This window comes from Heloderma suspectum, chromosome 4 (genome assembly GCF_057233095.1).
Source record: "Heloderma suspectum isolate Gila_16-S chromosome 4, 16-S_ref, whole genome shotgun sequence".
Taxonomy (NCBI): domain Eukaryota; kingdom Metazoa; phylum Chordata; class Lepidosauria; order Squamata; family Helodermatidae; genus Heloderma; species Heloderma suspectum.
Genome location: NC_139461.1, coordinates 193,527,516 through 193,554,474, shown reverse-complemented (window position 1 = coordinate 193,554,474; position 26,959 = coordinate 193,527,516).

The window sequence follows — 26,959 nt, the reverse complement described above, 5'->3', positions numbered from 1 at the left end:
CCAAATGAACTGGGAAGTCCCTTTTGCAGACAGGTGGTTACCCTGCACTTAGATCTATGGCCAAATGTGAGTCATAGCTGTGACTTCACTCATTGGCTATACACATTGAAAGGTGGTAGCAAGCTCATTTCTTACAAAATGATCGGACAGAAATAGCCCCTTGACATTTTATCTCATATCTTGGGTTTGTACAAGGGATACAGACACCCTCTTTTGTAATTTGAAAGCTGGAGGTTTGGGCTAGCTAGTGGATCCCCTGAGACGGTGTGCTGGAGGCTGCAGCGCCTTTAACCCAGTAATATGGCCTTGGTGCCTTTAGTCACAACTATGTAAGCTAGAGCTCTTTGGGTTAGCTTCTTTAATGCATATAACACATGCTTTCAACTGCCTCCATACAGCTAGATTATTTGTAATTTACTGAATTATCTACTACTTTAAGAATGTGAGGGAAAATCAGCATGCTGTTGTAAAATGTTGACCCAGTATGCAGCTACCATGAAAAAGGCAAATTCCATGTTAGGTATAATTAGAAAAGGAATTGAGAATAAAACTGCCTGTATCATACTGCCATTATACAAATGTACAGTGTGACCACACTTGGAATACTGTGTACAGTTCTGGTCACTGCACCTAAAAAAGGATATTGTAGAAATGGAAAAAGTCCAGAAAAGGGTGACTAAGGATGCAATCCTATGGGGATAGTCGGCTGCCTCCGAACTTGGCTGTGGCCAACTATCCAATGCAGGGTGGGCGGAGCGTGGAGGGGATCTTCATTTAGCCTGCATTTGCAGCTAGATTGCTGATTTTGGCTGTCTAGACGCTGTACCTAAGATGATCAAGGGGCTGGAGCAACTCCCTTATGAGGAAAGGTTAAAACATTGAGGACTGTTTTGCTTAGAGAAAAGGTGAGTGAGAGGAGACATTAGAGGTGTACAAAACTGTGCATTGTGTGGAGAAAGTGGAGAAAGAGACATTTTCTCATAATACTAGAACCCGGGGTCATCCCATGAAGCAGGTTGGTGGGCAATTCTGGACAGATCAAAGGAAGTCGTTCTTCATAGTGAATACTTAAACTATGGAATTTGCTGCTGCAAAATATAATAATGGCCATCAACTTGGATGGCTTTAATAAGGGATTAGACAAATTCATGGAGGCTGTGGAACTCTTGAACCAGTGTCTGGAGGCTGTTTTGGGATGGATGAGGGTGAAGAAGCTGAAACATAATCACAAGACAGAGATACTGTGGGTTGGGAAACCAACTACTTCGGATGGAGGTTTACAACTGGCCTTAGATGGGGTTGCACTCCCCCTGAAAGACCAAGTGCTCAGTCTGGGAGTCCTCCTGGACTCTGAGCTAACTGGGGAAGCCCAGGTGGCTGTGGTGTCCAGGAGTGCATTTTGCCAGCTTAGGCTGGTATGCCAACTGCAGCCCTACCTGGAGAGGATGGACCTTGCCTCAGTTATCCATGCACTAGTCACGTCCAGGCTGGACTACTGTAATGCACTATACCTGGGGCTGCCTTTGAAGACAGTTCAGAAACTCCAGCTGGTGCAAAATGCCCAAGTATTGGTGTGGGCGAGGTGATTTTATCACACAATGCATCAGCTGCACTGGTTACCAATGTGTTTCTGAGCCCAATTCCAAATGCTGGTTTTGACCTTTAAAGCCTTAAATGGTTTGGGACCAAGTTACTTGAAGGACCGCCTTCACCCATGCCTGCACTTTAAGATCAGAAAGAGAGGCACTTCTCATTTGCCCACCTGTGAGAGCAGTCAGGTGGGTGAACATACGTGAAAGGGCCTTCTCTGCAGTGGCCCCACACCTCTGGAACAAGTTGCCATCAGAGGTCTGCCATGCTCCATTAGTGCAGGCTTTTAAGAAGGCCTTGAAAATGTATTGTTTTACTGTGGCCTTCTCTTGATATGACTGCTGTTGTTGCTGTTGGTGTTGGTTTTATTGTCAGCTTTTATTGTTGGTTTTATTGCTATTTTATTGTGTTCATTTTTTTAATCGCTTTTAATATTTTAACTGTTTTTATGTATTTTATTGCTGTGTGTGGCCTTAGGACGGCTTCTGCTCTGAAAGACACCCAAGAATGTTTTTAAATAAATAAAATAAATAAAATGGAGGAGAAGGCTATCAATGGCTCCTAGTCCAAATGGCTACATGCTACCTCCAGTATCAGAGGCAATATGCCTATGTACACCATTTGCTAGGGAACATGGGTGGGTGGGTGCTGTTGCACTCATATCCTGCTTGTGGGTTTCTTGTGGGCAGCTGATTGGCCACTGTGTGAACAGAATGCTGGACTAGATGGACCCTTGGCCTGATCCAGCAGGGCTGGTCTTATGTTCTTAAAAACATTGCAGAGATATAGCACTGGAAGTTGAAGGCAAAGAAATGGAAGGCATAAAAATATATACTCTTGAATATTAATGATCTCCTTTGAATCTAGTCAGCAACCTCATGTGGAACTTGAACATATCCTGCACTTTTGAGACAGTAAATGTATGCCAGACATAAACCTTGAGTATTACCAAAGCCATTGATGGCAATAGCAGCTATTTAATCTGATCATTATATGATCTGGGTCACTATTTCGAGTTATCTTAATGATTTATATGGAAATACATTTTATGGAAGTTATAAAGCAGCCATAAATCAAAGGGTAAGTCTTAAACACCTTGACTTCCTCTCAAATCAATTCAGACATTTTAGGTCTTGGCAGCTGTTTCTTCTTGCAGAAATGTCTATTCCCAGTGCTGGCCTTAACCACAGAGTTAATTATAAGCTTTAAAATAAATAAACACAAAACACCTTTCTCTCTCCCTCTCTTTGCATGTGAAACCACAAAGGATGTGCTCAGTTTTCAATAATTCGTTTCAGGCATAGCATAGATTGTGCTATAGACATTGGTTTTCTTTCTGTCTCTATGTGCATGTATCTATCTAGGGATGCCTGAGGATTTCGTTTCTGATTGTAAAACATGTGAAGTCCCAGACATGTGTGTGCATATGTCTGCTGAAAATATTATTAAATTGCTGAACATGTGCTCATCTTTGATCTGTGCAACTTTCCCTTTTGATTTGTGCAATTTTCCTAATTTGCACAAATTTCCCCTGTAGACTGAATCAGCCCTTCTTTAGTTGGAGGAAAGTTGTGCAAAATAGGGGAATTTTGTGCACATCATGTTCAGCTGCTGCTCGATTTGCACAGTTTCCCATTTGCTCAGAGTGAGCAACGAACACAAATATGAACGGGAATTGGGCAAGAGATGGGTGGCAAGACGATGACTGGAGAAACCTGGTGATCTCAAACATCACTCCTTCATCCATCCCTCTATCTGTCTATCTACACCCACACACACTCCCATCAGTATACACGATGCTTTACAGAGCAACATAAACAAAAGGCAAGTCCTTTTCCCAATGACCTTACAGCCTAAATGTTGACGTAGGGAAGATGCATTTCTTAATCACCTCTCATTTTGCATGGCAGAACACAATTTACATGGGGCTGTCCTTGAAAAGTGTCTGGAAACTATCGCTAGAGCAAAATGTATTGTCCAGACTTTCGTTAGATATATGCTTTATAGACCAGCTAATACAGGTCTCAGAACAACTCTGTTGGCTTTCTGTTTTGCTTCTGGGTGCTGATTTTGAATACCAGAGCCCTAAATAGTTTGGGGCCAGACTATCTGCAGGACTGCCTCTTCCTGTAAGATGCTGCCTGTGATGTACCACCTTCATTGAAAGCCCTGTTATATGTTCCAGCTAGAGAGCCAGGTCAGTGGGTATTTGAGACAGCGCCTTTTCTGTAGCAGCACCCCAATTCTAGAATTCACTCCTTAGAGAAACTGTATTGGCTCCCTCTCTATTATGCTTTATGTGAGCAGTGAAGACTGTCCTGTTCCATCAGGTCTTTAATTTTTAATGTGTTATGTCAAGCTCTAATTTTTACTCCTGTGTTTGTTCATTTTTTTTAATGATGTAGAGGTTTTTACTTAGTTTTAAAAATTGTACTTTTATTTTATATTATCCTGGGTAGGTGGAGAGTGCAATTTATAAATCTATTAAATAAATATGTGCATAATAAAGAATTAATGGATGCATGCAAGGATTTTGAACATCTAAATATCATATCCAGTTTTGTGTTGGGGTTGGAACAGGATTATGTTGTGTGTCCCCGTCCCCCCCCCCCGCTCCTGGGTTCCTAAATATAAAAATCTTCAGAACTTACTTTCTACACTTGGTAAATATTTGAAAATCCTCAGGGAAATCTGGTTATGTAGCAGGCATTCAGTGGCTTTTAAGCTTTCAGTATTTCTCAGTCTAAAGGTCTGGAATATGATGGCCAGACACTCAACAGCACAACCCTATAGATGTCTATTCCAAAGTAAGTTTGATTGCCTTCAGTGGGACTTACTCCCACTTAAATGTGTACAGCCAAAGAGTCTTTGCGTATCGCCTCACACACATTTCTGTTGCTTCTATGGCAACAGATGGAATTTTCATTTCTTAAGACCAGGCAGCACACGGTCATCTGTTGTAATAGAATCCTGAGGAAACTGCAAATGTTTTTTCTTCTGTTCTTGCATGAGTATTTCTTATATGTATTTGAATACATTTCTTACATGTATTTTATCTTAAAGAACTTCTTGTATAAAAGATTCAATGAAGCTTCCAGCATTTTTGCTGGTTCAGCAATCTCTTGCTTAGGACTTGATATAGATTTTAATGTTTTGTTTTCTTTGATCCGTTTCATCCCGTGGTCTTCAGGCAGGATCCTTGATACCTCTGAAATAAACTTAGGGTGCAATTCTATGCATATTTAAACAGAAAAAAAGTCCTAAACTCCCAGCATTCTCCAGGAAGTCGTGGTGACTGGGGCATGTTGGGTGTTGTAGGACTTTTTTTTCTGTCAAAACATGCATAGGATTGCACACTTAATTATTAATCTTTTTGGTCTAATCCTGTATGCATCCAGCTGGGCCTTTATCATCTCACAACACTCTATTTGTTTATACTATTTCAGGCTGGATGGGCCTGTTCTGTTCTTCTCAATCTTTCCTTCTCTTCGCCAAAGATTTAGGCTCTGGGCTGTTTGCCTTCTGTTGGCTTTCACAGTACTTGGCTTTATGTCATTTTCCCTTTCAGCACCTCCAGTAATTTAGATCTATTAATTTTCCTGTTCCCTGCTTAAGGCTACTTTAAATGTTACAGTCTCCATGTGAAGCCTGATGAAAAGGTGGAGCATTGGGCATAACATCTGCAATCCCTTATTATGTGTGTTGGCTCTACAACTCCCATCACCTATTGGTCATACTGGCTGGGGATGATGGGAGCTGTAGTCCAACACAATGGAAGGGGAATTAGATCGGGGAAGGCTGCAACGCAAGCCCAAACCATACACAATGGAACCATCATGGGCCACTGCGATGATGCTATATACCGGATACCCCCAATATGTCATCAACCCCAAGTATTAATTATCCAGGATTTCATTGTAGGTAAGGGCACAGTGATGCATGCAAAAGGTCTCTGGTTCAGTTCCTAGCATCTCCAAGTATGGCTGGGAAAGACCCCTGTCTCATTCCTTGGAGAGCCACTGCCAATCAGTGTAGACAATGCTAGATGGACCAATGGTCTGACGTTGTATAGGCAAGCTTCCTAGCTCAGCTCACCAATGGCTCAATTAGCTTGAATTGTCCAGGATGAAAATAGTTATACATTCCTAGCCAGCTGAGAAAGAAATGTCTGGAATGCCTAAGCGAATCTGCTGTGAGTTTCGGATAAGAAATACAAAATCCCAAACGACACCCTAATATATAGAGAGAGTGGCCCAAAAGTAGGTATACAGTTGTTTAGAATGTTGATGGGAGGGGGAGAGAATGTGTGAGTAGAAGATGTGTGGGTGGACTCAGAATGACAGTTGGGAAGAGTGAGTGACAGGGAGTGACAGTTAAATCAGTTAAGTCTAGAGAGTGAGGGGAGTGAGGCCCTTAAGTAGGTATACAGTTGTTTAGTTGTTTAGTTATTTTTTTTAACTGATTTTGTGAATGATGGCGGCGAACTTGAGTCAAGAACAAAGAAAGTGGATTCTAAAGCAGTACTGGAAGACTGAAAATTCTCTCCCCCTCCCATCAACATTCTAAACAACTGTATACCTACTTTTGGTCCACCCTGTATTTAAAGGAGATGGGAATCAGATCAGTCTGAGGGTGAAGAGAGATGCAAACTTCTAAGAGCAGTCGCAGAGCCTGCTTTCAGATCTTGCTATGTGTCTGTCTTTGCCAGTACTAGAAGAGGCAGATGGACCAGCAAGTCAAACTTGGGGGTGGGGGAAGGGAAGCGATGTCACAATCAGTAGCCAGGAGGCTTTCCTTCAAGCCACTCCAAAAATCTGCAGAACCATTTTCTCCAGAGCTTGCCCCAGGACAGAAGAGCATGTGCTCGCTTACAGAACAGCGGTCATACTCCATTTACCACTCTTCAGAGCAGGTACTCCCTCACCAGTCTTCAAAGGTTCCCTTTGTCTTCACCTTCATCATCCTAAGAGCCTATAGGGCTGAACAGAGAAACCCTAGTGGCTCTTAGCTCCCATAAATTGTAACCTTTCTATGCTCACTATACATGAAGAAAGCTATTATGGCAGGTATGACCTTTCCTGAGCCACTTTGACAGGGGTGTAGAACTTCATACCTGAGGGTCAGATCCAGATGGTAATGTTCCCTTTCCCCAACTGCTGATTGTTTGGTGGTTTAACAGCATTTGTACAGGGTTTTTTCCCCCATTCTAAAAGGTGGAAAACCTCTCCTCAGGCTTAGGGCCAAACAACACATTATGCGAGGTGACGGCAACATGGCACCCATGGGCATCAGTGCACTGCTGGAAACCCTTCTTGGTGGCTGCCAAGGAGCCCTACCACTCCCACTTTTTTTAAATTAACACATTTCCTTACTGGCAGCTGGGATTGCTGTGAAATAGGTTTCTGTTGGTGCTAAAAACTGTGAATTAAGTGGAGTTGTGTAGTGTATTGGGGCTCAGCCCCCACCTCTGCCTTGTACTCAGTCCTTTGTGTGGGTTAATTGTCCTTTGCCACGCTTCCCATGGCAGCCATTTCGTGGTGGTGTCCAGGACAGTTTCTCGGATTGCCAAAAATGCGCACAGCCCCCAAAGGTTGCCTGTTCCTGAGCCACAGTCAGTCAGTGTGGAGAAGACTGATTGTCAGGCTCAGCTTTCTAACACTCTTGGGCAGGTTGATGCAAATCCCTGTGTACCATGAAATTCTTTATTGCAGTAGATCAGGTTACACAGTCCAGCCTTCCAGAGTTCATGGCAGAGCTTAAAGTGTTTTATATCTCCCCCAGATCAGTAGCCTATGCAAAGGTTATTGGCTCGTTGCTTAGTTCAAAAGGTAGTCCCAAGTCTAGAATTCATACAGAATCAGTCCCAGCGATATATTGCAGGTCAGAATTTTAACGATACAAGATTCAAGGCAGACAAGAGTTGACAAGATTCACAGTACGTCTACACAATAAAGTATTCTGAGCAATGAAGACATTTCTTCTCAGCAAAGGCTCTTCAGCCTGTGCACCAACTAAGATACAGGAGGGGGGCTGCTAAAACTCCCCTTCTGACTATCTCTCCTGACAGGGGAATTTGGCCCATCGCTATGTCTGAGGGGGTGTCTCTGTTCTGTCCTTTTCAGTTGGCATCATAACCTGGGTGACACCACTGAGCCCCCCCTCCCCTGCGGAGCCTTCCCCCTGCCTGGTTCTCACAGGAGGGTTCTCAGGGTGTAAATCAGAGGCCTAACTCAAGACTGGATCTTGCAGCTATGGCTGACAGGAAGTATCCCCCTCCCTCGGCCTGCAATCAGATAGGAAACCAGGCAGAGCTAAGCCTGAACCTCCCACAATTGAACTGGGTTTTAAATCATCTCGCTTGAACTCTGAGTCAGACTCTTGCTGCAGAACCACAGGGCCCGCAGCCGCACTTGGGCTAGGCCTGACCCTAAGCTAGATCGACCAATGGTCTAGCACTGTTTAAGGCGGCTCCCTAAAATGATCCAACCAAGCTCACCTTAGGGCAGTTTGTTTAGCTCGATGGGCTCAGGCAGGAATAAGAGGGATTTCCGAAGCTGAGGCACAGCCACTGAAAAGCCCCTCTCCCTTGTCCCAACTTTATGTATCTCAGGGGCTTGGGGACATACAAGAGGGCCGCCGAAGCCGATCTCATGAGGTGGGCAGACTCATACGGGAGAAGGTGGTTCTTCAGATATCCTGGGGGCCATCTTCATGGTAGATTTAGTTCGGAGTGGGAGCACTTTGTGGTCACATGATGTTCATGTCACATGATGTTTCCAATCCACAGCCATCCAGCAACTTCCATCCTGAAAAGCTGCATTTTTGGAAACTCCTTTTATTCCGCTTTTTTTTTAAGCCAAAGCAGCTTCCAAGCTGTCCTGGTGCTGTGCGCCCTGTCCCCCCTCCTGCATTAAATGGTGGGTGATGTGGCTGTGACCTGGCAGTGACCTAGTCAAGGAGTGAGGCTGCCATCCCCCCCCCCATTCCCTTCTTTCCCCATTTGCAGTATGGGTTTTTGGAGGCTTCCTTTCCCACTTCCTGCTGCAGCCTCTTCGGCCATTCAGAACAAACAGCCTGCCTCCTTGAAGTTATCCACAAACCCGGGAGGGAGCAGGCAAGCGAGAGGCAGCGGGGATGGTGGGGTCTGGGAGCGAAGTAGCAGCTCCACTCTCTGCTGTTTCTCATTCATAAATCGGGTGGGGGAGGAGGAAGCTGCCATCCCCCCTCCTCCTACAGGAGGGCAGCAAATCCCATTGAAGTAAATTGCCATTCTGATGGGGAGGAATAGCACTGTGTCACTTTTATGCCTGACCAAGGCAGGCTGGTTAGTCCCATTGAAGTAAATTGCCATTCTGACAGGGAGGTATAGCAGTTTGGTGAATGGCCAAGGCAAGCTAGTTACAGAATTGGCATTACTTGCTCTCTGATTCATAAGAGCCAGAGGAGCTGGGGTTGGGAAACAAGCTTCTCTCATTCTCTGAGCAGCACTTCAACTTTCCTCCCAGATTCTGCCCACTAAGTTTCAAGCTCCGTCTGACAGAAAAAGTGCCTTTTTGGTGTGGAATACTTCATTTTTCTTGCTTCATGTGTCCCTGGCGGATCAAAGCTGCTTTCATGAAAATCTAGATAATACCCTGATGCGCTTCTCATTCCACTGTTGTGTAGATCCGGCCCTGGTCCTAAAACATTCAGTTTTAAAGGTCATCGACAGAACATTGGATTGTACCTGGAAACAAATTGGAAGCTGGTGCAGCTGTTTCAGCAAAGAAGCTGCATACTCCCTGTCTGCAGTTCCTGTCATCAGTTGGGCTGCTGCGTTCTGGGCTGATTCCCTTGGAACTACTCCAGGCTGTCTATGCAATCGACCAGCCTCATTCTATCCCTATACGTTTATGCATGGCCTAGGTTCATATTGCCTTACCAGGAGTTGGCATGCTCAGGACCCCCCTCAGTGCTTCTCTTACAACCCCCCTCCTTGATTCTTGAAGGTCAGCTAGGCACAGGGTTATAAGCCGTCACCTGTGCAATCCTATGCATGTCTGTTCAGAAGTAAGCACCACTGAGTTCAGTTGGACTTACTCCTGCGTATGTGTGCATAGGACTGCAGCCTTAGTGAACATGATACATGCAGAGAGGCCCTAGGGACTCCCACATTTGAAGGAGTATCTCCACTCATGTTGATTCCCACATCTTGAAGGATATTTCCAAACATGACAGGGTAGCTGGCTGTGCTCTGCACCCCATATCTAAAAAAGAAATAATTTAACTTCTGATATCTGGTTTTGCATGAGACCACTTGCAACTAAATGGTCTTTGGAACTTTCATTTCCATCACAATTTGGACAGGTCTCAAAAAAAGGGAGGAGTGGGGAAAGCAATGCAAGGGATGAAGGGTAGTGACTGAGCTTTCTCTAAGACATCAAGGAGGAGTTATTTAACTCTGAGAAATTCAGATACCCGACCTGAACTATAGCGGTAATTGGGTTTAAAGTGTATCCTCCATGAAAGTGTCTCCTTTTCAGAAATCTTATTTGTTCTGGTTAGAGTGCAGCAGAGAGCTCCTCTCTGTGAAAAGGAAAGAACAAGAGCAAAGAAATGAGTCAAAGCCTCTTTTTCCTTTCCCCTTTTACAACTTTTGTTTTTTCCCTCTCCAGTGCTGACAGCGGAAGGAAAAATTCTAAGCATGAAAGGGGATTTCTCTCTCCCCTTGCCCCAGAAGCAAAAATAGTTCTATTTCACAGACAAACCTGGAATCCAGGACCGTGACTTTATTGAGAGACAGCTGTCTGGAGGAGTTGCTTCCAAGCAGTTTTTGAAATAAAAACAATGCAGTGATGGTAGGACTATTAATAACAAACGTATCCATTTATTTATTTATTTATTTATTTATTCACTTATTTATTGCATTTCTATACTGCCCATTATCCAAAGCTCTCTGAACATTTTACAAGACAAAGCTTAACAACATAAAATACAATAACATAGTAAAACATAATATGTTTATAAACCATACGTTTAAAACATAATAAAACTAAAGTAGTAACCACGATATAAGCTGGCAGCAGTGCAAAGTTCTAAAAACACATTAATACAATTTTAAAAACTGAAGGGCTAAAAAGCCCTGGAAAATAAAAGATTCTTCACCCGGCGCAAAAAAGACCACCATGTAGGCACCAAGGGGCCATCTACACAGCACTGTTTTTAACATTCCCTCTGTCGTAACTGTGCAGCATTGCAGCTGCGAATTAGCTTCTGCTGTGGTACACCTGCAATTTACTGTGGACTTCTTCAACGGAAACGTCCACTCTGCCTTGACACATGGCTGTTAAAGTGAAGTAAACTGCAGCAGTTGTGCTGCTCTTTTAAAAAACCATTATATTTAAATGCGCAGTTGCGCAGCTACGTGAGGGTGAGGGTGCGACACTTCGGGTTTTAGTGGCTGTTCTGTATTTTAGGGGTTCTTTTGTGTCTGTCCATTCCTCCTTGGTAAGATGTGGGTAATCTGCTTCTCTGTTACCATGCCAACTGTTCATACACAATCATAGCAGCAGTCCTCCAGCCCCACACTTGCGATGGTTTGCACATGCGAAGGGGCATCCCCACATGAGAGGTATGTGCCTACCCATCATTCCAAAATGGATACCTCTCTGTTCCTGCGCAGCTGCAAAGGAACAGGGAGGAATGGGGAGGAGTGAAAAGGCATCACAGAGTGATGCAATCACTAAGCACGCTTACCCCATGCCTGCTGCAAACTGCAAAGTCAGTTCGAGGAAGGGACAGGCAGCTCAGCAACCGCAGTAAACCCACAGCAAGCTAAAAAAATCGCAGCAAAATACCTCCGCAGAAATCCGCATTTTCCCTGTGAAAACCACGGATGGCTGTGAAGTGGCGACTGAGTCATATGTACTGAAGGTCCTCGGATCGCAGCAGCCTCGGAGTAAATGGATCATGTAGATGGGGCCCAAGCTAGCCTCTCTGGGACTCTCATTCTACAACTGGGGTGCCACTATGGAAAAGTCCCTCTCTTTAATAGCTATCCACTTCTCCTCATTTGGTAAGGACACCAAATCCTTCTAATGATAATCCATAATTTTTAGCTAATTTCTTCTCACAGCCATCCAGTGAGGGCTTGTGTGCGTGCGTGCACACACAGAAAGACAAAATGCACAATCAGCACTCTGAGTGGATGCACAGTATCTGTTGGTGTTATCTACTTCAGACTGTGGCTGGGAGAATTAATTTTTTGAATGTTGTCTCATGGAAGAAAAGCCACGACTTTTGGGAAAGGACTGTAGCTGAGTGACAGGGCAAATGCTTGGCATGCAGAAGGCCCCAGCTTCAATCCCCGGCATATTCAGTTAAAAGGGTCAGGGAACAGGTGATGTGCCTGAGACCCCAGAGTGCTGCTGCCAGTCAGTTTCGACAATACTGGGCAAGATGGACCAAGGGCCTGACTCAGCATAAGGCAGCTTCTTACATGCCAAATTCCTTGCACATTCAAAGTGTGCTTGTCAGGGAGAAAGCGAGGCTAGACATGCCCTGACATGCTCCTATTTGCCCCATGTGTCCTGCTCTAGACTGAGTCTTGGCTGTTTGCAAGCGAGTACAGGTGGTGGTGCAATAGAGTAGTCAAGTTGGCAAGCAAATGGTCAAGCACACAGGTTTCAGTCCAAGGAGGTTTAAGCTAGGGCAGGAGTGGTAAAAATACAGGCAGAGGTCAGAACACCGGCAGTCAGTCAGTCAGTCAACCAGGATCAGGCAGCCGCAGGATTAGTCAAGATAACAAGCAAGAGGTCAGACACAGTAAATCAGTCAGGTATGTTATGCTGTCCAGTAGCAGGGTCATTGAGCGGTCCAAAAAGTCAGGAAACAGAGTATCAGTCTGTTGCTCTGCCAGTCAGGGCAGGACACCATGAGATCTCTCTGTTCCTCTATTTCCCTTTCAGCCCAATGCATCTTCTAAGCCTCTCCTGCTGCATTCTTCCATCATCACTCCTTTGGACTCTTATTCATTTGAGTTAATAACTCAAGGGCCCACTGCTAGCCCAGTGATGTTGCTAGGTAATTTTAGACCTGGGACTTGATGATCTCTTTGGAGGCCCCTTTAGATAGCTATGCATATTACACAACTAACATTTCTCTTCTCTACCCTCTCCCAGCCCCAACTGCCACTCCATGCTGCTTCAGTATTCCTGATACGTTAGAATAGGGGTGGGCAACTTGTCACCCCCCAGGTATTTTGGCCTACAACTCCCATCAGCCCTAGCCAATCACGAAGAATCATGAAAAATGTAGGCCAAAACATCTGGAGGGCCACAAGTTGCCCACCCCTGTGTTAGAAGAAAAAAATGGTCTGCTAACATTTATTTATTTATTTATTTATTTATTTATTTAAATAATGCTCTGAGTATGCGGTCCCAAGTCATAGTCTGAAGGCACATGAGGCAGCCATCTTGCTGAAGCTAAGCAGGTCTGAGTCTGGTCAGTGCTTGGATGGGAGACCACCTGGGAACCACATGTAGCCATCTTAAATTCCACGATGGAAGAAAGGTGGGGTACAAATGTAATAAATAAAGAAACGTTCAGATTTGCATTTTAATCTAACTTAGATCATAGTACCATAACTACAGGAATAAAATGGAGTTTGCTTCAGCTGCTCTAATGACTTCATCATATGCTTCTCTCTGGGTGGTCCTTGAGGTCTCCCCTTGGCTGCAGGCCCCTGGACTTTGGCCCTGAAGTCCAGCCCTAGCTGCACCACTGTGCTAGCCTCCCCATCCCTTTCCCCCTGTACATTGGGCTTCTCATGCATGCTTTCTGCCGCTTCTCCGGTTCTTAGGAATCCTAGTCGAACTAAGATTATGTCCCTGCAACTCTGGTGAGGTTGAGAGTATTTCTCATATGTTGTTCTACTGTAGTTTCTACAAAGGAGCTAAGGACAATGGCTTCATCCTCTTTTGGTGTTATTTTCTAGATGGTTTGATGGATTTCTGCTATTTAGCCATTAATTATTACATTTATATCTCACCTTTTTCCTTTTCCAAGGAGCCCAAGGCCAACACTCTACCCACTACAACACACTGGCTCTTTTTGCTTGCTTTTTCTTTGGATGGCTCTAATGCTCAGGTAACTTTTACAGTTGCCAAGTTTTGGAACATTGCAATTAACACGAGATCTCTAATGGTGGCAAACTAAGCTGTATTCGCACTCTGAACGTGTCCCTTTCTGGTTTTTTTTTTGTATTATGGTCGGTCAGCTAATAAATAAATCTGATAATGATGACATTCCAGGGGTATAATTTCTCCCATCACAGAGTTGCCAGGGTTTAGCATCTACCTCCTCCCCTTCTACTCTGTGCCCCTGAGAGCTAAACTGTGGACGAGCTTCTCTTCCTCCCACTCCTTTGAAACAACTCTGACTTGCTTGGATTCAGAGCAGGAAGATGAATTATCTAGCAATTATCCAATTTTAATTTTTAAAGCAAATGATAGAGTAGGAAACAGCGGAAATAATGAGCATGCTGAAGCACTAGCAATTACTGCGTGTTTACCATGATTCAAAATATGTGAAACCAAAAACCCTTTGTGATATCTGTCCTCTAACCAAGTTGGAATTGGAGTGTGAGTTAGCTGGGGTGGGAAAATGACTTATATTTCTTTCTCCTGCTGACACTTTGGTTTCATGGTAGTAAATCAGCAAAAATATTCAAGTAATTTATAAAACAGCATTGCCAGAACTTATGAAATGCACTTGTGAATATGTATGTTTGTTTAAAATGCAAAATGTATCCTCCAAAATACTGTTCATGCCATTGCAGCAGTTTTGATTAAAAATAACATGTGAAATCCACACTGCCTAGGGTGCCATGTAGAAAGCATTATGTGAGGTGGCCTTAAATTTGGGATGCTCTGTATCATCTTTCCTCTCCTGATAGTTCTACCTCTGCCCCATTATCCCTGACTGATTGCTGGAAGCTGCTGTTGTAATCACTAGTATCCCCCTCCTTGCTGACTACAACTCCCATCATCCCAATCCAGCAGGATGTGAGTAAGGGGAGTTGTAGCCCAACATAACTGGAGGAAGTTAGTTGTCTCTAATTTCTTCACTGGTATATCCTCTAAGCCTTCCACAACTGTGCCTTTAAAATAAAACAGAACTGATGATACTCCAGGGACTTTAAGAGCACCCCAACATACAGAAATTTAGCTGGCATGAAGAAAAATGGTAGCAGGGAAAAAGTGTCACTAGGTTATTTCTATGTTTTGGGCTGTTGGTAAAATGAGTACCCAGCTTGCTGGGGGAAAGGTAGTCACGACGGGGGAAGGCAATGGCAAACCACCCCACTACAGTCTGCCATGAAAATGCCAGCGAAAGCGGCATCCCTATAGGAGTCAGCAATGACTCAGTGCTTGCACAGGAGGAACCTTTCCTAAAGGAACAGGAAACAGTGAAAAGGTTGCCAGGCAACCACAAAGGTCTTATTTCTTCCTAGTATTCATTGCTTTTCCATTTTCTCTCCACATTCATAGGACTTTTCCTTTCTGGAACAACAGTTTCCCTCCAGGCATACATTAAGGAATAACCCTTGGGTCAGCATCTAGGGGTTATTCTTCCCTTATTTTTAGTTCTGGCTCAAGCCCCCACCCAGGAAACCTGGGACTCCAGTTTGGATGTCTGAGTAGCAACCTCCCCCAGCACACACTCCAGAGATATGTAAAAGTAATTGTAGTTACACAAGAGATATGTAAAAGTAATTGTAGTTATTCAAGACACCAGTCACTCAAAAAGAGATCAGCCACATAAACCAAAAATATATTTTAGTCCAAAACATCCCACTTTCTCCCAAGATCTGCATATCCCAATGGAAGTTTGTGTCCTTTCATCTTACAGTTAGTTCAGGGATGTAGCCAATGAGTGGGGATCCTCTAGGCCAGTGGTCCCCAACCTTTTTGGCGCCAGGGACTGGTCCAATTTTTCCACGGACTGGGCGGGGGGGGGTTTTCTGCTGGCAGACTTCTGGCCACTGGGATGCAAATGGCGTCCACTACACAGATGCCATTTGTGTCCTTATTCTTTGCAGTAATAGGCTACGTAAAGATTTACGTAGCCTATTGTAGAACAGGCATGCAAACGGTACTGGTCCACAGCTCGGGGGTTGGGGACCTCTGCTGTAGGCACAGGACCTGAGAGCACTGCAATATCTTGCACCTGCAGGGGGCAGCAACAGCAACTGGGGTGCACTGCAATGAGGGACTCCAACCAGGAGGTGGAAGAAGGAAGGTAGGCACAGGATTGGAGAGTGTGCCATGTCCTGCACTATGCCAGCTGGGGAACTGAAGCGACTCTGCAGCTCTGAGCCAGCGGGGATTGCTAAACCAGCTCCACAGTACTAGTGAAGCTCTAAGCCTCCCAACCTTGTAGTGATTTAAGCCAGGGAGTAACAGTCCACTTATTAGTGATTTCCAGGGAATAATGATTCATCTTAGTAGCACTATAGTAAAGTCTAACAATTCCCTATTTCTACCATTCAGTATGAGAATAATTCAGCTCTTCAGTCTTCTCTTCCTAAACAGGAAATACCTTTCAGCATCCAACTAGTCCAGCTCTTTTCTTCACAAAGGGAAACTGTAATTCCTAGTCCCACTCCCACCATCTCTGCCTGATGTGTGAGCCAGTGTGGTGTAGTGGTTAGAGTGTTGGCCTTGGGATCCTTGGAAAAGGAAAAAGGTGGGATATAAATGTAATAATTAATAAATTCCGCCCCCTCAAAACCCTGAGTGCCCCAGGCTGCATCTATATTGCACCGCTTTGACCCCTCACCCTGTCACAACTGCGCAGCAATGCGGCTTCAAGTCAGCATACCCTGAGATACACTCAGGATGTACTGCATGCTTCCCTCACAGACTCGCCATGCCCCCTTTTTTGCCATTATACTGAAATGTGCAGCTGTGTAGTCCTGTGGGGGGGTGTGACACTTCAGTAGCTGTTTTGTATTTGAGGGGCTCTGCTGCATTTTTCCATCCCTTTTTAGGTAAAAAGTGAGTGTTTCGTGCTCCTTCATTTCTGCACCATCCATTTGTCAGTTCCCCAGCCTAAGACTCTTGCTCACACAAGCGTGAGCACTACAAGACTAGCCATCGCTCTGAAATGGTGGCCGGAGCGATTTTGGTCCTTCCCCAAGACCCCACCTCCTGGCCTTGGGTACTCAGTCCACAACTGTTGCGAAGATTCAAAGCAGCAAAGCTGTGCAAAAGTGTGATTAAATAAATGAAAACACCCCTCTGTGCCTCTGTAACTGCGCAGCTGCAAAGGGATGGGGGGAGTAAAATGGCATCACAGAGTGATGCAGGCACTACTCACGCCTACAACATGCCCACTGTAAAATGCAAAGTTGGTTCAGGGAAGGAACAGATGGCCCGCAACTGCAGGGGAACCCACAGCAAACCCCAAAATCGCAGTAAAACAATTCCTTGGAAGTCCACGTTTTCCAGGCAAAAACCATGGATGGCTGCGAAGTCGTGATTATGTCATCTGTCACAAGGGACCTTGACTCACACCCACCCCAGAGTAAAAGCCTGGTGTAGATGGGGCCCCAAACACCCCCCCCCTTTTTAGCGCATTTTAACAGTTACAGTAAAACATTGGATTCCTGCATTGAGCAGGGGGTTGGACTTGATAGTCTTATGGGCTCCTTCCAACCCTACTGTTCTATGATTCTATGATTCTATATGAAGTCTATTCAACATGCAAATGAGCTCCTTCATGGTTTGGCATGCTGGGCTCAGATGGCTGGTTTTCTCTGCACTATCTGCTTCCACCACCTGGTGGAGTACATTCTTTTCTCTACAACTTTGCATTTTTTATTATCGGAACAATTCCTATGTACTTAATATACAAAATGGGTACCAAAAATGTCAACAAGCAGATGTGTTTCCCAGTCTGAGGTGAACCAGGCACAGAAATGGGGTGTGTGTTTGTATTTAAGAGAGAGAAAGGAAGCATATTGCATTGTGCTTAGCAGCAGCCTTTTCCAAAATTATGTTTTGGAGTCACTACATGAGGTACAATTTCCAGATGGTTAGCTGACTTACGGTGCTGAGGCAAAAATAAGGAAGACTTTTCTGGCATTTAATACAAAAATTTATGATGGCAAAAGCTTTTGTGGTCGAGAGTCCACATCATGAAATACATACTGTCTTAAATGGGCAGGTATATATACTCATGGCTGTTGGTAGTGGAGGAACTGTAAGCTATGAGGTAAAGGGAAATGAAATGTATGAAGTACAGACTGTGACAATTACATTAAAGCTTAAATGTAAGTAAAATAATTGTACTGACTATTTAGAAAACAGTGTTGCTAACCCAAATGCCAGGATGTTTGTATTATCACCAATATTGCTTTGCCAATGGTCACTATAATGATTTTACTTACATTTAAGCTTTAATGACATAGTCTGTACTTTTTGCATTTTATTTCCCAGGAAGCTCATTGCTTACAGTCCTGTTACCCCGCCACCCCGCCCAATAACCGCGCGCGTGTGTGTGTTATGTATACACCTGCCAACTTAGGATAACATTCTGTGCATCCTATGAAGGGACTGTAGTGCATGAGAGTTTACACCAGGCATGTGAAACCTCCAATTCATGGCTGGATTTGGCCCATGGGGGTTCTTCATTTTGGCCCACCAGCTTCTTCCCCAGGCCTCTACCCACTCTCCTGAGAGAAAAGCCACTACTCTGAATAGTGGCTGATCAGAGAGAAGAGTTTTCCCCTGCTGAATACTGAAAAAGGCTCATTTTCTCAGTGCCCAGCAAGAAAAGCTCTTATCTCTGATCAGCTGCTGATCAGAGGTAAGAGCTATTCCCTGCCAGGAAGTGGGAGCAGAGCATGGGGGAGAAGGTGCTGAGTGATTCAGTCCTACTTATGTCTGAGGCTTGTCCTGCTGACTTCTGAGTAGACATGCTGCTCATGCTTACTTGGAGTAGACATGTAGAGGCTTGTCCTGCTTTCTTTTGAGTAGGGTTAAAAGCAGGAACAATCTTATTTTGACTCTGCCCACTCTGCCTTTGGCCACGCCCACTTGCCTTTAGACCTGCCCACAGATGGAAAGTGGCTCCCAAGACCTTTCCCAGACTGGAATTCAGCCCCTGGGCTGAAAAAGGTTCTCCACCCCTGGCTTGCGCTAAAATAAATGTTATGTAAAGTATAGAAACAGGAAGCCCAGCTGTCTTAAAACTGGCAAAATACCTGCATTTTTGTTGAGATTTCCCCCTCTTTTTAAAACAATACTCTTGTTCCCTTCTTAAAAAACAAGTTCTTAGATGGTGGGATATTTCCCTCAGTCTACAAACACTGTTGTGCCCCACCATTCTTTTCTCTAGAACACAGCCGAATGGTTTAGGACGCAGTCCTTTCGGGGTAGTTGGCCACCTCAAAACTCAGAGGCGGCCGACTGTCCAATGCAAGGCAGACAGAGCATGGCGGGGATCTTCTCCTCTGCACTCCAGCCATCCTGCATGCATTTATTTATTTAAAATATTTCTTGGCCACCTTTCAGGGCAGAAGCCCTCCCAAGGCAGCTTACAACAATAAAATACATAAAAAATCAAAACATTAAAAGTGATAAACATATATAAAACAACAACAACAACAATAAAAGCCACCAATAAAACCAGCAACAATGTTAACAGCAGTGACAGCAACAATAGCAGTCATATCAAGAGAAGGCCACAGTAAAATAATATGTTTTCAAGGCCTTCTTAAAAGCCTGCAATGATGGAGCATGGCAGACCTCCAATGGCAGTTTGTTCCAAAGGTGTGGGGCCACTGCAGAGAAGGTCCTCTCATGTGTGATCACCCACCTGACTGCTCTCATGGGTGGGCAAATGAGAAGGGACTCTCTTTCCTATCTTAAAGTACGGGCAGGCTGATATGGGTGAAGGCGGTCCTTTAAGTAACTTGGTCCCAAACCATTTAAGGCTTTAAAGGTCAAAACCAGCGCTTTGAATTGGGCTTGGAAATGCACCAGTAACCAGTGCAGCTGGCGCAGTATAGGCATTATGTGATTGAATTGCCTTGCCCCCACTAGTACTCGGGCAGCTGCATTCTGCATAAGCTGGAGTTTCTGAACCGTCTTCAAAGGCAACCCCACGTATAGTGCATTACAGTAGTCCAGCCTGGACATGACTAGTGCGTGGATAACTGAGGCAAGGTCCGTCCTCTCCAGATAGGGCCGCAGTTGGTTTAACAGCCTAAGCTTGTAAAAAGCACTCCTGGATGCCACAGTCACCTGGGCTTCCCCAGTTAGTTCAGAGTCCAGGAAGACTCCCAGACTGTGCACTTGGTTTTTGAGGAGGAGTGAAACCCCGTCTAAAACCAGTTGTAAACCTTCATCTGAAGTAGTTGGTTTCCCAGCCCACAGTACCTCCATGTTGTCTGGATTATGTTTCAGCTTCTTCACCCTCATCCATCCCAAAACAGCCTCCAGACACTGGTTGAAGAGTTCCACAGCCTCCCTGGGATGTGCAGATGGAAATGAGAGGCAGAGCTGAGTATCATCCGCATACTGATGACATTTCAGACCAAACCTCCTGATGACTTCCCCCAGCAGTTTCATGTAGATGTTAAAAAGCATGGGGGACAAGATAGAACCTTGCGGCACCCCACAGACTAATGGCCATGGGGTGGAACAAAAGTCCCTCAGCACCACCTTCTGAGACCACTCCTCCAGAAAGGACCAGAACCACTTTAAAACTGTGCCTCCTGAGCCCAATCCAGATAAACGATCCAGAAGGATACCGTGGTCAATGGTATTGAAAGCCACTGAGAGGTCCAGAAGAACCAACAGGGTTGTACTCACCGTATCCATTTCCTGGCGTAAATCATCCACCAGGGTGACCAAGGCTGTTTCCGTCCCATAACCAGGCCTGAAACCTGATTGGAATGGATCTAGATAATCAGTTTCATCCAAAACAGGTTGGAATTGTGAGGCCACCACACACTCCAGCACCTTGCCCAAGAATGGCAAATTTGACACAGGGCGGTAACTACCTGGAACCATCAGATCTAAATTTGGTTTCTTCAGCAAGGGCCTCACCACAGCTTCTTTCAAAGCTGTGGGGACCTCGCCATCTATCACAGAGGCATTTACCACCTCAGAGGTCCAGATAGCCAGCCCAGCTCCGGCAGATTTCACAAGCCAGGATGGGCAAGGATCTAAAGGGCAAGTAGTAGGCCTCAGTCCTCCAAGCAGTTTGTCCACATCCTCAAGTTGCACAAGTTGCATCTACCTCAAGGACACCAGCTATGCCAAGAATAAGGAAGCGGTGGCTTGAAGGACTAACTTGGTGCCACAGGCTTGGTGGTATTGCCATTATCAAAATGTATTTCCTGCCTTTCTATAAAATATTCAAGGCAGCTGACAGCCAAACAACAACAATAACAACATCAGACCATCACAATCTGAAAGAACAAACATAAATAAAAACCAGACAGTGTTCCTGATTCCAAGGACTCTGTGTCGCTTAGCCAGTTTGCCCTGAAGAGAGGCAGAGGCAAAAAGCTGTTGAAATCCTGCTTCGGTTGTGGATTCTGTCAGCAGCTCACTCCTGTGTGCCTGACAGCTGAGGCAGGAAGAAGTGACTGAGCAGCAGAGGTTTGTAAGGGGAGGGCTGTGTTGTGTTCCAGATGGTCGGGACAGTAATTCTGAGGACAGCCCTAGGGCTACGTCTCAGTTGGCCTCAGGGATCCCACAGGCCCAAACATAGCTGGAGATCTAGTCTGAGGAAGAGTGCGCTGCAGCCACCTAAGAGGAGAGTATTCAACCCCAGACTGTTCTCATGAAACCTGGGTCTCAGACTTCTCAAAGAGGACCGAGTTCCACCATGCCTGTCAACGCTGAAAGCTCTTTGCTCCCCATGCGAGGACTTGACAGAAAAAATAGAGGGTGCATCTGGAAGCCACACACAGTACTGTTGCAGTGCCAGGTTGCAAACCAGGGCACTACTCCTTTACAATCCCAGTTTGAGCTAAGGGATGGCACTTGGCTGTGCAGTGTGTCTGCTTCACTTTTTAGTTGTCCAGTGGAACTCCGGGTCAAATGAGGCATTGCACCAATCACACAATTAGCAAGAACATGAACGGTACTCTTAGAGTAAATTGCAGGCATGGGAGCCCTGATATTGATTTGGACCTAGCAGGGGGTGGGGCTTTAATCTTGGCTTCCTGCAGCAGTCCTGGTCTGTACTCCCCCCCCCCCGCCCCTGTTAATCTCATGGGACAGAAAGCTCCCATTTGTGCCGATGGGAACTTTCCTTCTTGTGCAAATTGAAGCACGGAGCCCCTGATCTGGACTAGGACCACAGTATGTGTGTGGGAAGTTAAAGCCACCCTATCTCCTGCCAGCATCTCAGTCCAGGTCACCCCTCCCCCCGACAGCTGCAGTTTGCTCTTTAAAAATACCATTTGTGCTATTGCTAATTGCAAGAATGATGTAATGCAGGGGTGGGCAACTTGTGGCCCTCCAGATGTTTTGGGCTACAATTCCCATCATTCATCACCATTGGATATGCTGGCTAGGAAAGATGGGAGCTGTGTAGGCCAAAATATTTGGAGGGCCACAAGTTGCCCACTCCTGGCATAATGCTTAATCTGGCTCTCAGACCCTTGTCTGCACTATGAGCTGTCCCAGGTCCTGCCCTATTTTAACCAGCCTTTGTTACCTGCAATTAGTTGCCTGCGGCCACCGGTCATTCTCCTCCAAGCCTTCTTCAGCACCCTTGCCAGAACATGACAGGTTATTAAAAACTTTCTTTTAAAATTTTCCTCTGCAAGGGAACTTCTGCAGGGGGGGGGAGGGGGGAGAAAGAAAGAAAAAAAGAGCCCATGCAGTGATTTAGAAGAAGACGGTGTAAGAGGTAGAGATGAACGCTCTGGGATTACTGGGAGAGTAAGGCAAGATGTGGGCTGACAGAAACCTCTCCAGCAATGGGCACCTGTGCTGGCTTCCAGATCCAGAGACCAGTACACGTACAAAGACAAAGAGAGTTCTGTATATATGGTGCCTCATTAAGAGTCAGCTGTTAGTTATTCAGCATGCAGCAACCAAACAGTTGAGAATAATCCTCTATTTCCCCTTGATTTAAGCAGACAAATAGGTGATTCAGTACGAAGCCTAGCAATGCAAAGATGCAGCAACAATGTGTCAATCAGCATTACGGAAAATGTTCTAGCTTGTCAAGTGTGATACATCAGTAAATGTTCTAGCACTGCAAAGGTTGCTGAAGTCCAGACTGTTTAAAGATTATGCCAGTCTTTTAGGTATGTTGTTCTTTAGGGTATTTAACTTGTTTTTGTATGAGAAGAAATATCCTTTTTCTGAGGCTTAACTCTTAAGAGCCCCCTATTCTATTTTCATGGTATTTACATTGTTGGTTCCATGCAGTGTGAAGCATTAAACATTCTCCAGAGGCTGACATCATTAAGTATTGGCTCTTCCCAAAACAGGCAACTAAAGAAAATAATGCATTAGTGTTTGAAAAGAAAAGACTCCAGCTGGCCATTATTCACCCAAATAATGCAATAACAGCAGGAATGAAAGATCGGTCTAGACGTCCACATTGGTGTGATTGTGTCCATGAGTACAAATGTATGACCAGTATTTAGAGCTGTGCTGCAAAATCCTCAGAATCTGAACTTTCATGAAAGTCTAGTCTCTCTCTCTCTGTGTGTGTGTGTGTGTGTGTAAAATATGTGGGAAGCAATGTTAATTTTTTAGGAATTGTCATGTTTATTGTTTGGTTATTTGGTTAGGAACAAATCTGCCCTATAGAGGAGATTTGGAGGGCACACAGAGGAAGGGGAATTCGATCTGCCAGTGATCCCTGTCTGCTGGCAGAAGAACACTGTTGAGTACCAACCTATGAACTTGCTAGATACAATCCTATGAATGCGTCATAGTCCTGCCTGGGTATTAAGATCTGCAGGAGAGGCCCTTTTGAGGGTGCCATTACCCACAGAGGCCCATTTGTCAGGCACACAGGAAAAGGCTTTTTTTGGGTGTTGCATCTAAACTGTGGAATGCGCTCCCTCAAGAACTGCAATTGGCCCCCGTTCTCTTGGCCTTTAGAAAGGGTGTGAAGACACATCTCTTCAATTTAGCTTTTTACATTATGTAGTTAATATTTTTAATGTTCTTTTAAAAAAATTGTTTTACATTTTTATTGTTTTGAATTGTTGTAGACTACCTTGATGGCTTTTTAGCAGGTCAGGTAGCATATACACGTTAATAATAATGATGCAAGCAAGCAAGCAAGCAAGCAAGCAAACCCTGCATCATTATGTACCGAACAGGCATCTTCAGCTGTTAACAAACAAACAAACAAACCAACAAACACAGTTAGAGAGATGCCCATGTCTTATACTTTGCACAATGATTTCCTGGGAGGGTTTGTGAGAGGTCTTTTATGGGGAAAGAGCTGACAAAAATGAGAGTGTTCTTAATTCACAGAAAATGCTGAATAAAGACAAGAAAGGAGATGGAGGAATAATCTGAGAAACTTGAAAATGCTGTTGGGGATAACCCAATTGCCTTTGGCAACCACAGGAGTATTTTAGTAGAAGGCCTGATAGTCTTATTTGAATAAACTGATGGAGAAAGTTTAGTCATTCAGTGTAGTAGTTTAAAAAACACACAAAGCTGGACTCATATTTCATTAAGGCCCAGGAGCTGTTTTCTATGAAACCTTTAAAACTACAAGAAGAAAGCTTCTTTGACTTTGCTCTTTTAACTCTACTTCCGACAGCCAGGTGTTTGAGACAACTTTGAGCAATAGCCCTCCAGGTTACAATTCTTCAATAACCACCACCTGTGGAGTTCCTTTCCCTCTGGGATGCTGTATGCTGAAAAATCCAATTGCAATCTGACACTTCTTTTTCCATGAGTATTTCTCTGTGGGAGTTATCAAAAAAACCCTGCCATATACAGGAGCGCACATCAGGGCTGGCACTGGTTGAAACATGCTGTGCAATGCAGGGTCATTTGTACTGGATGGACAGAGGCTCCTACAGGGCAGGGAATATGGGTTTTCAAACTCTGAACCTTTTTGGTAACATTCCTTGAATGGCCACTTGTGCTTTCCTTAGCAATCGCAAGGCACTTTAAATGAGAATGTGAGCCCAGGGCGAGATCTTCAGCTGTCAGGAGAGAGGGATAGATTTGTTATGAGCGATTTGAGCAATGCTGCTTTACACCAGCGAAGGCTCTGGCCCCAAGCATGGCAGGAACAAGGTAAAGTGCACTTGATGTCCAGATCACCGCCCGCATGTCAGGACAAGTGCTGAGAGAGCCTCCTTTTGACAGTGTTAGGAATAGCAAGGGCTTGCACAATGTGGATTATTGCATCTCGCAAACAGAGGTGCTTGTATGGTTTTGTTATGAATAACATTTAAATTATGAATTAAGGCTCGTTCCTTCGCTTGGTTTATCGAATCACTTGCAAACAAACAAACAAACTTGCTTAGAGGTTTCTTGTGGCTGGTGGTGACTGCTGAATAGTTTCTGTGGGTAATTTGGAAGTTGCTAGTTGTTAACAAAGGCTTTGCTTGGGTTCTTTGAGGATTAAGTGTCACTTGCTGCCTATCAATTATAAAGCAAGCATTTCCTGAAGTGGAAAACTCACTTGACTTCCATGGTGTGGAAGAAGATAGATGAATTTTGCCTGATCTCAGGAGAGGTGCATGGTGGGGAATCGGGCCTCACTGCTTCTTTTCTCATCAACTCTCTCTCATTAGTGACTTCCCTCAAGCTCTCCGCAACTTTTACCCTGCAGCTGTTGCACCTCCCACAGCTTGGGGCTCCCTGCCTCCCCTCATTCTCCAAATCTATCCTGGCAGTCTCTTCTCACAGTTTGAGTGTGCATCCGAAGCCAATTGTTCTCAGGTATGCCAGGTTAGATAAGGGGCAGGGCACATACAGGTTAGATAAGGGGCAGGGCACATCCTGGAGCATCCATGCTGATGCAGTCCAGGAGCTCCTACTCCATGCTGTCTTAAAACCTACATGCATTTCAGAAATGTTGTAGCTCTTCCCTTGTTATATGCTGGCAGAATAGTGAAAGTTCACAAAGAGAAGTGGGTGACCACTTATGAATTGTCCCCCAAAGAGAAAATGCATCACCAAAAAAGAGGACACAAATTTGCATAAAATTGCATATGCTAATGTATATGTATATATGCAACATGAGCAATTATTATAATTTAAATAGAAATACAGTAAATCTTACCATGGTGCAGAAGACTGTGAGCAGGTGACTGGTGTTCCTGCCTGTTTAGTCTGCTGTCCAGGTGTTAACTGTGGATGGGCCACAGTTCTTATGGTTCTTTATCCTTAAAACTGAATTGGAAGGATAGCCCTTCAAACAGAGGACTCTCCTCTGCAGAAGAGGACACATGATGCAGTTATATGACTTCCCCAGTCCAGTGCCAGAGACTCCCAGCTCTCTTTAAATCCCCATGAATTTCAGGAACATTGTAGCTGTTCCCTTGTTAGATACCGACAATTCACAAATAAAGGGGAGTGGTCCTTTGCAAAACCTTTTCTTGGGGGAGCTCATGCTGGCTTCCAAGTTTAGCTTCAGGAAGGCTGAAACCATATTGTCTTTGCACAAAAACCTGGGTCTTACACTCAAATAGTCATGGGCAGATATCAGGCTTGCAGTTTCTACTTTATTTTTTTACCTGAAGTTCAAGATCCACCAACTGGAGTCTGGCACAAAAGACACAGTTAGAGCATCTCTACACCAGCCTAAAATCCTGCATTTAAAATGGGGCTTTCTGCTTCTGTTTTAAATGCAGGATCATGATGGGTTCCCTTTACATGCACTTCCTTCCCCCCCTTTCCCCTTTCCCCCCCTTATCTTTTCATATGTTTAATTATAAAGCCACTAGATGGCACTGTGGTCTAGCGCCTCTTATTACCGGATTTCCTCTTTTCATGGAGGGAATTCAAGAGGAACTCAAGCGCTGCACTTTGATAGCTCATTGTCTCCGATCTTTTAAAAAATGGAATGAAGGTCATTTAGTGTGGGAGACTAAAGGACCCTCAAACTTCCATGAGTAACCAAACTCAATAGCAGGATAAGAGCTCTGTGTGAAGAAGCCCTTAGAATGAAAATAATTCTGGGGCCAGGGTTTTGTTTTGAGTACCAGAACTGAATGGAGCTCAGTTCCGGTACTCAACATTTGGCAGTTTGCCACACAAAACTCCATTCCTGGTTACCCCAAGCTTTCTTCATTTCAGCAGTACAACTTAGGGCTGCTGTCATTAAATACCTGGGAGTAAGAAATTCTTGCCCATCTATTGCAACCCCC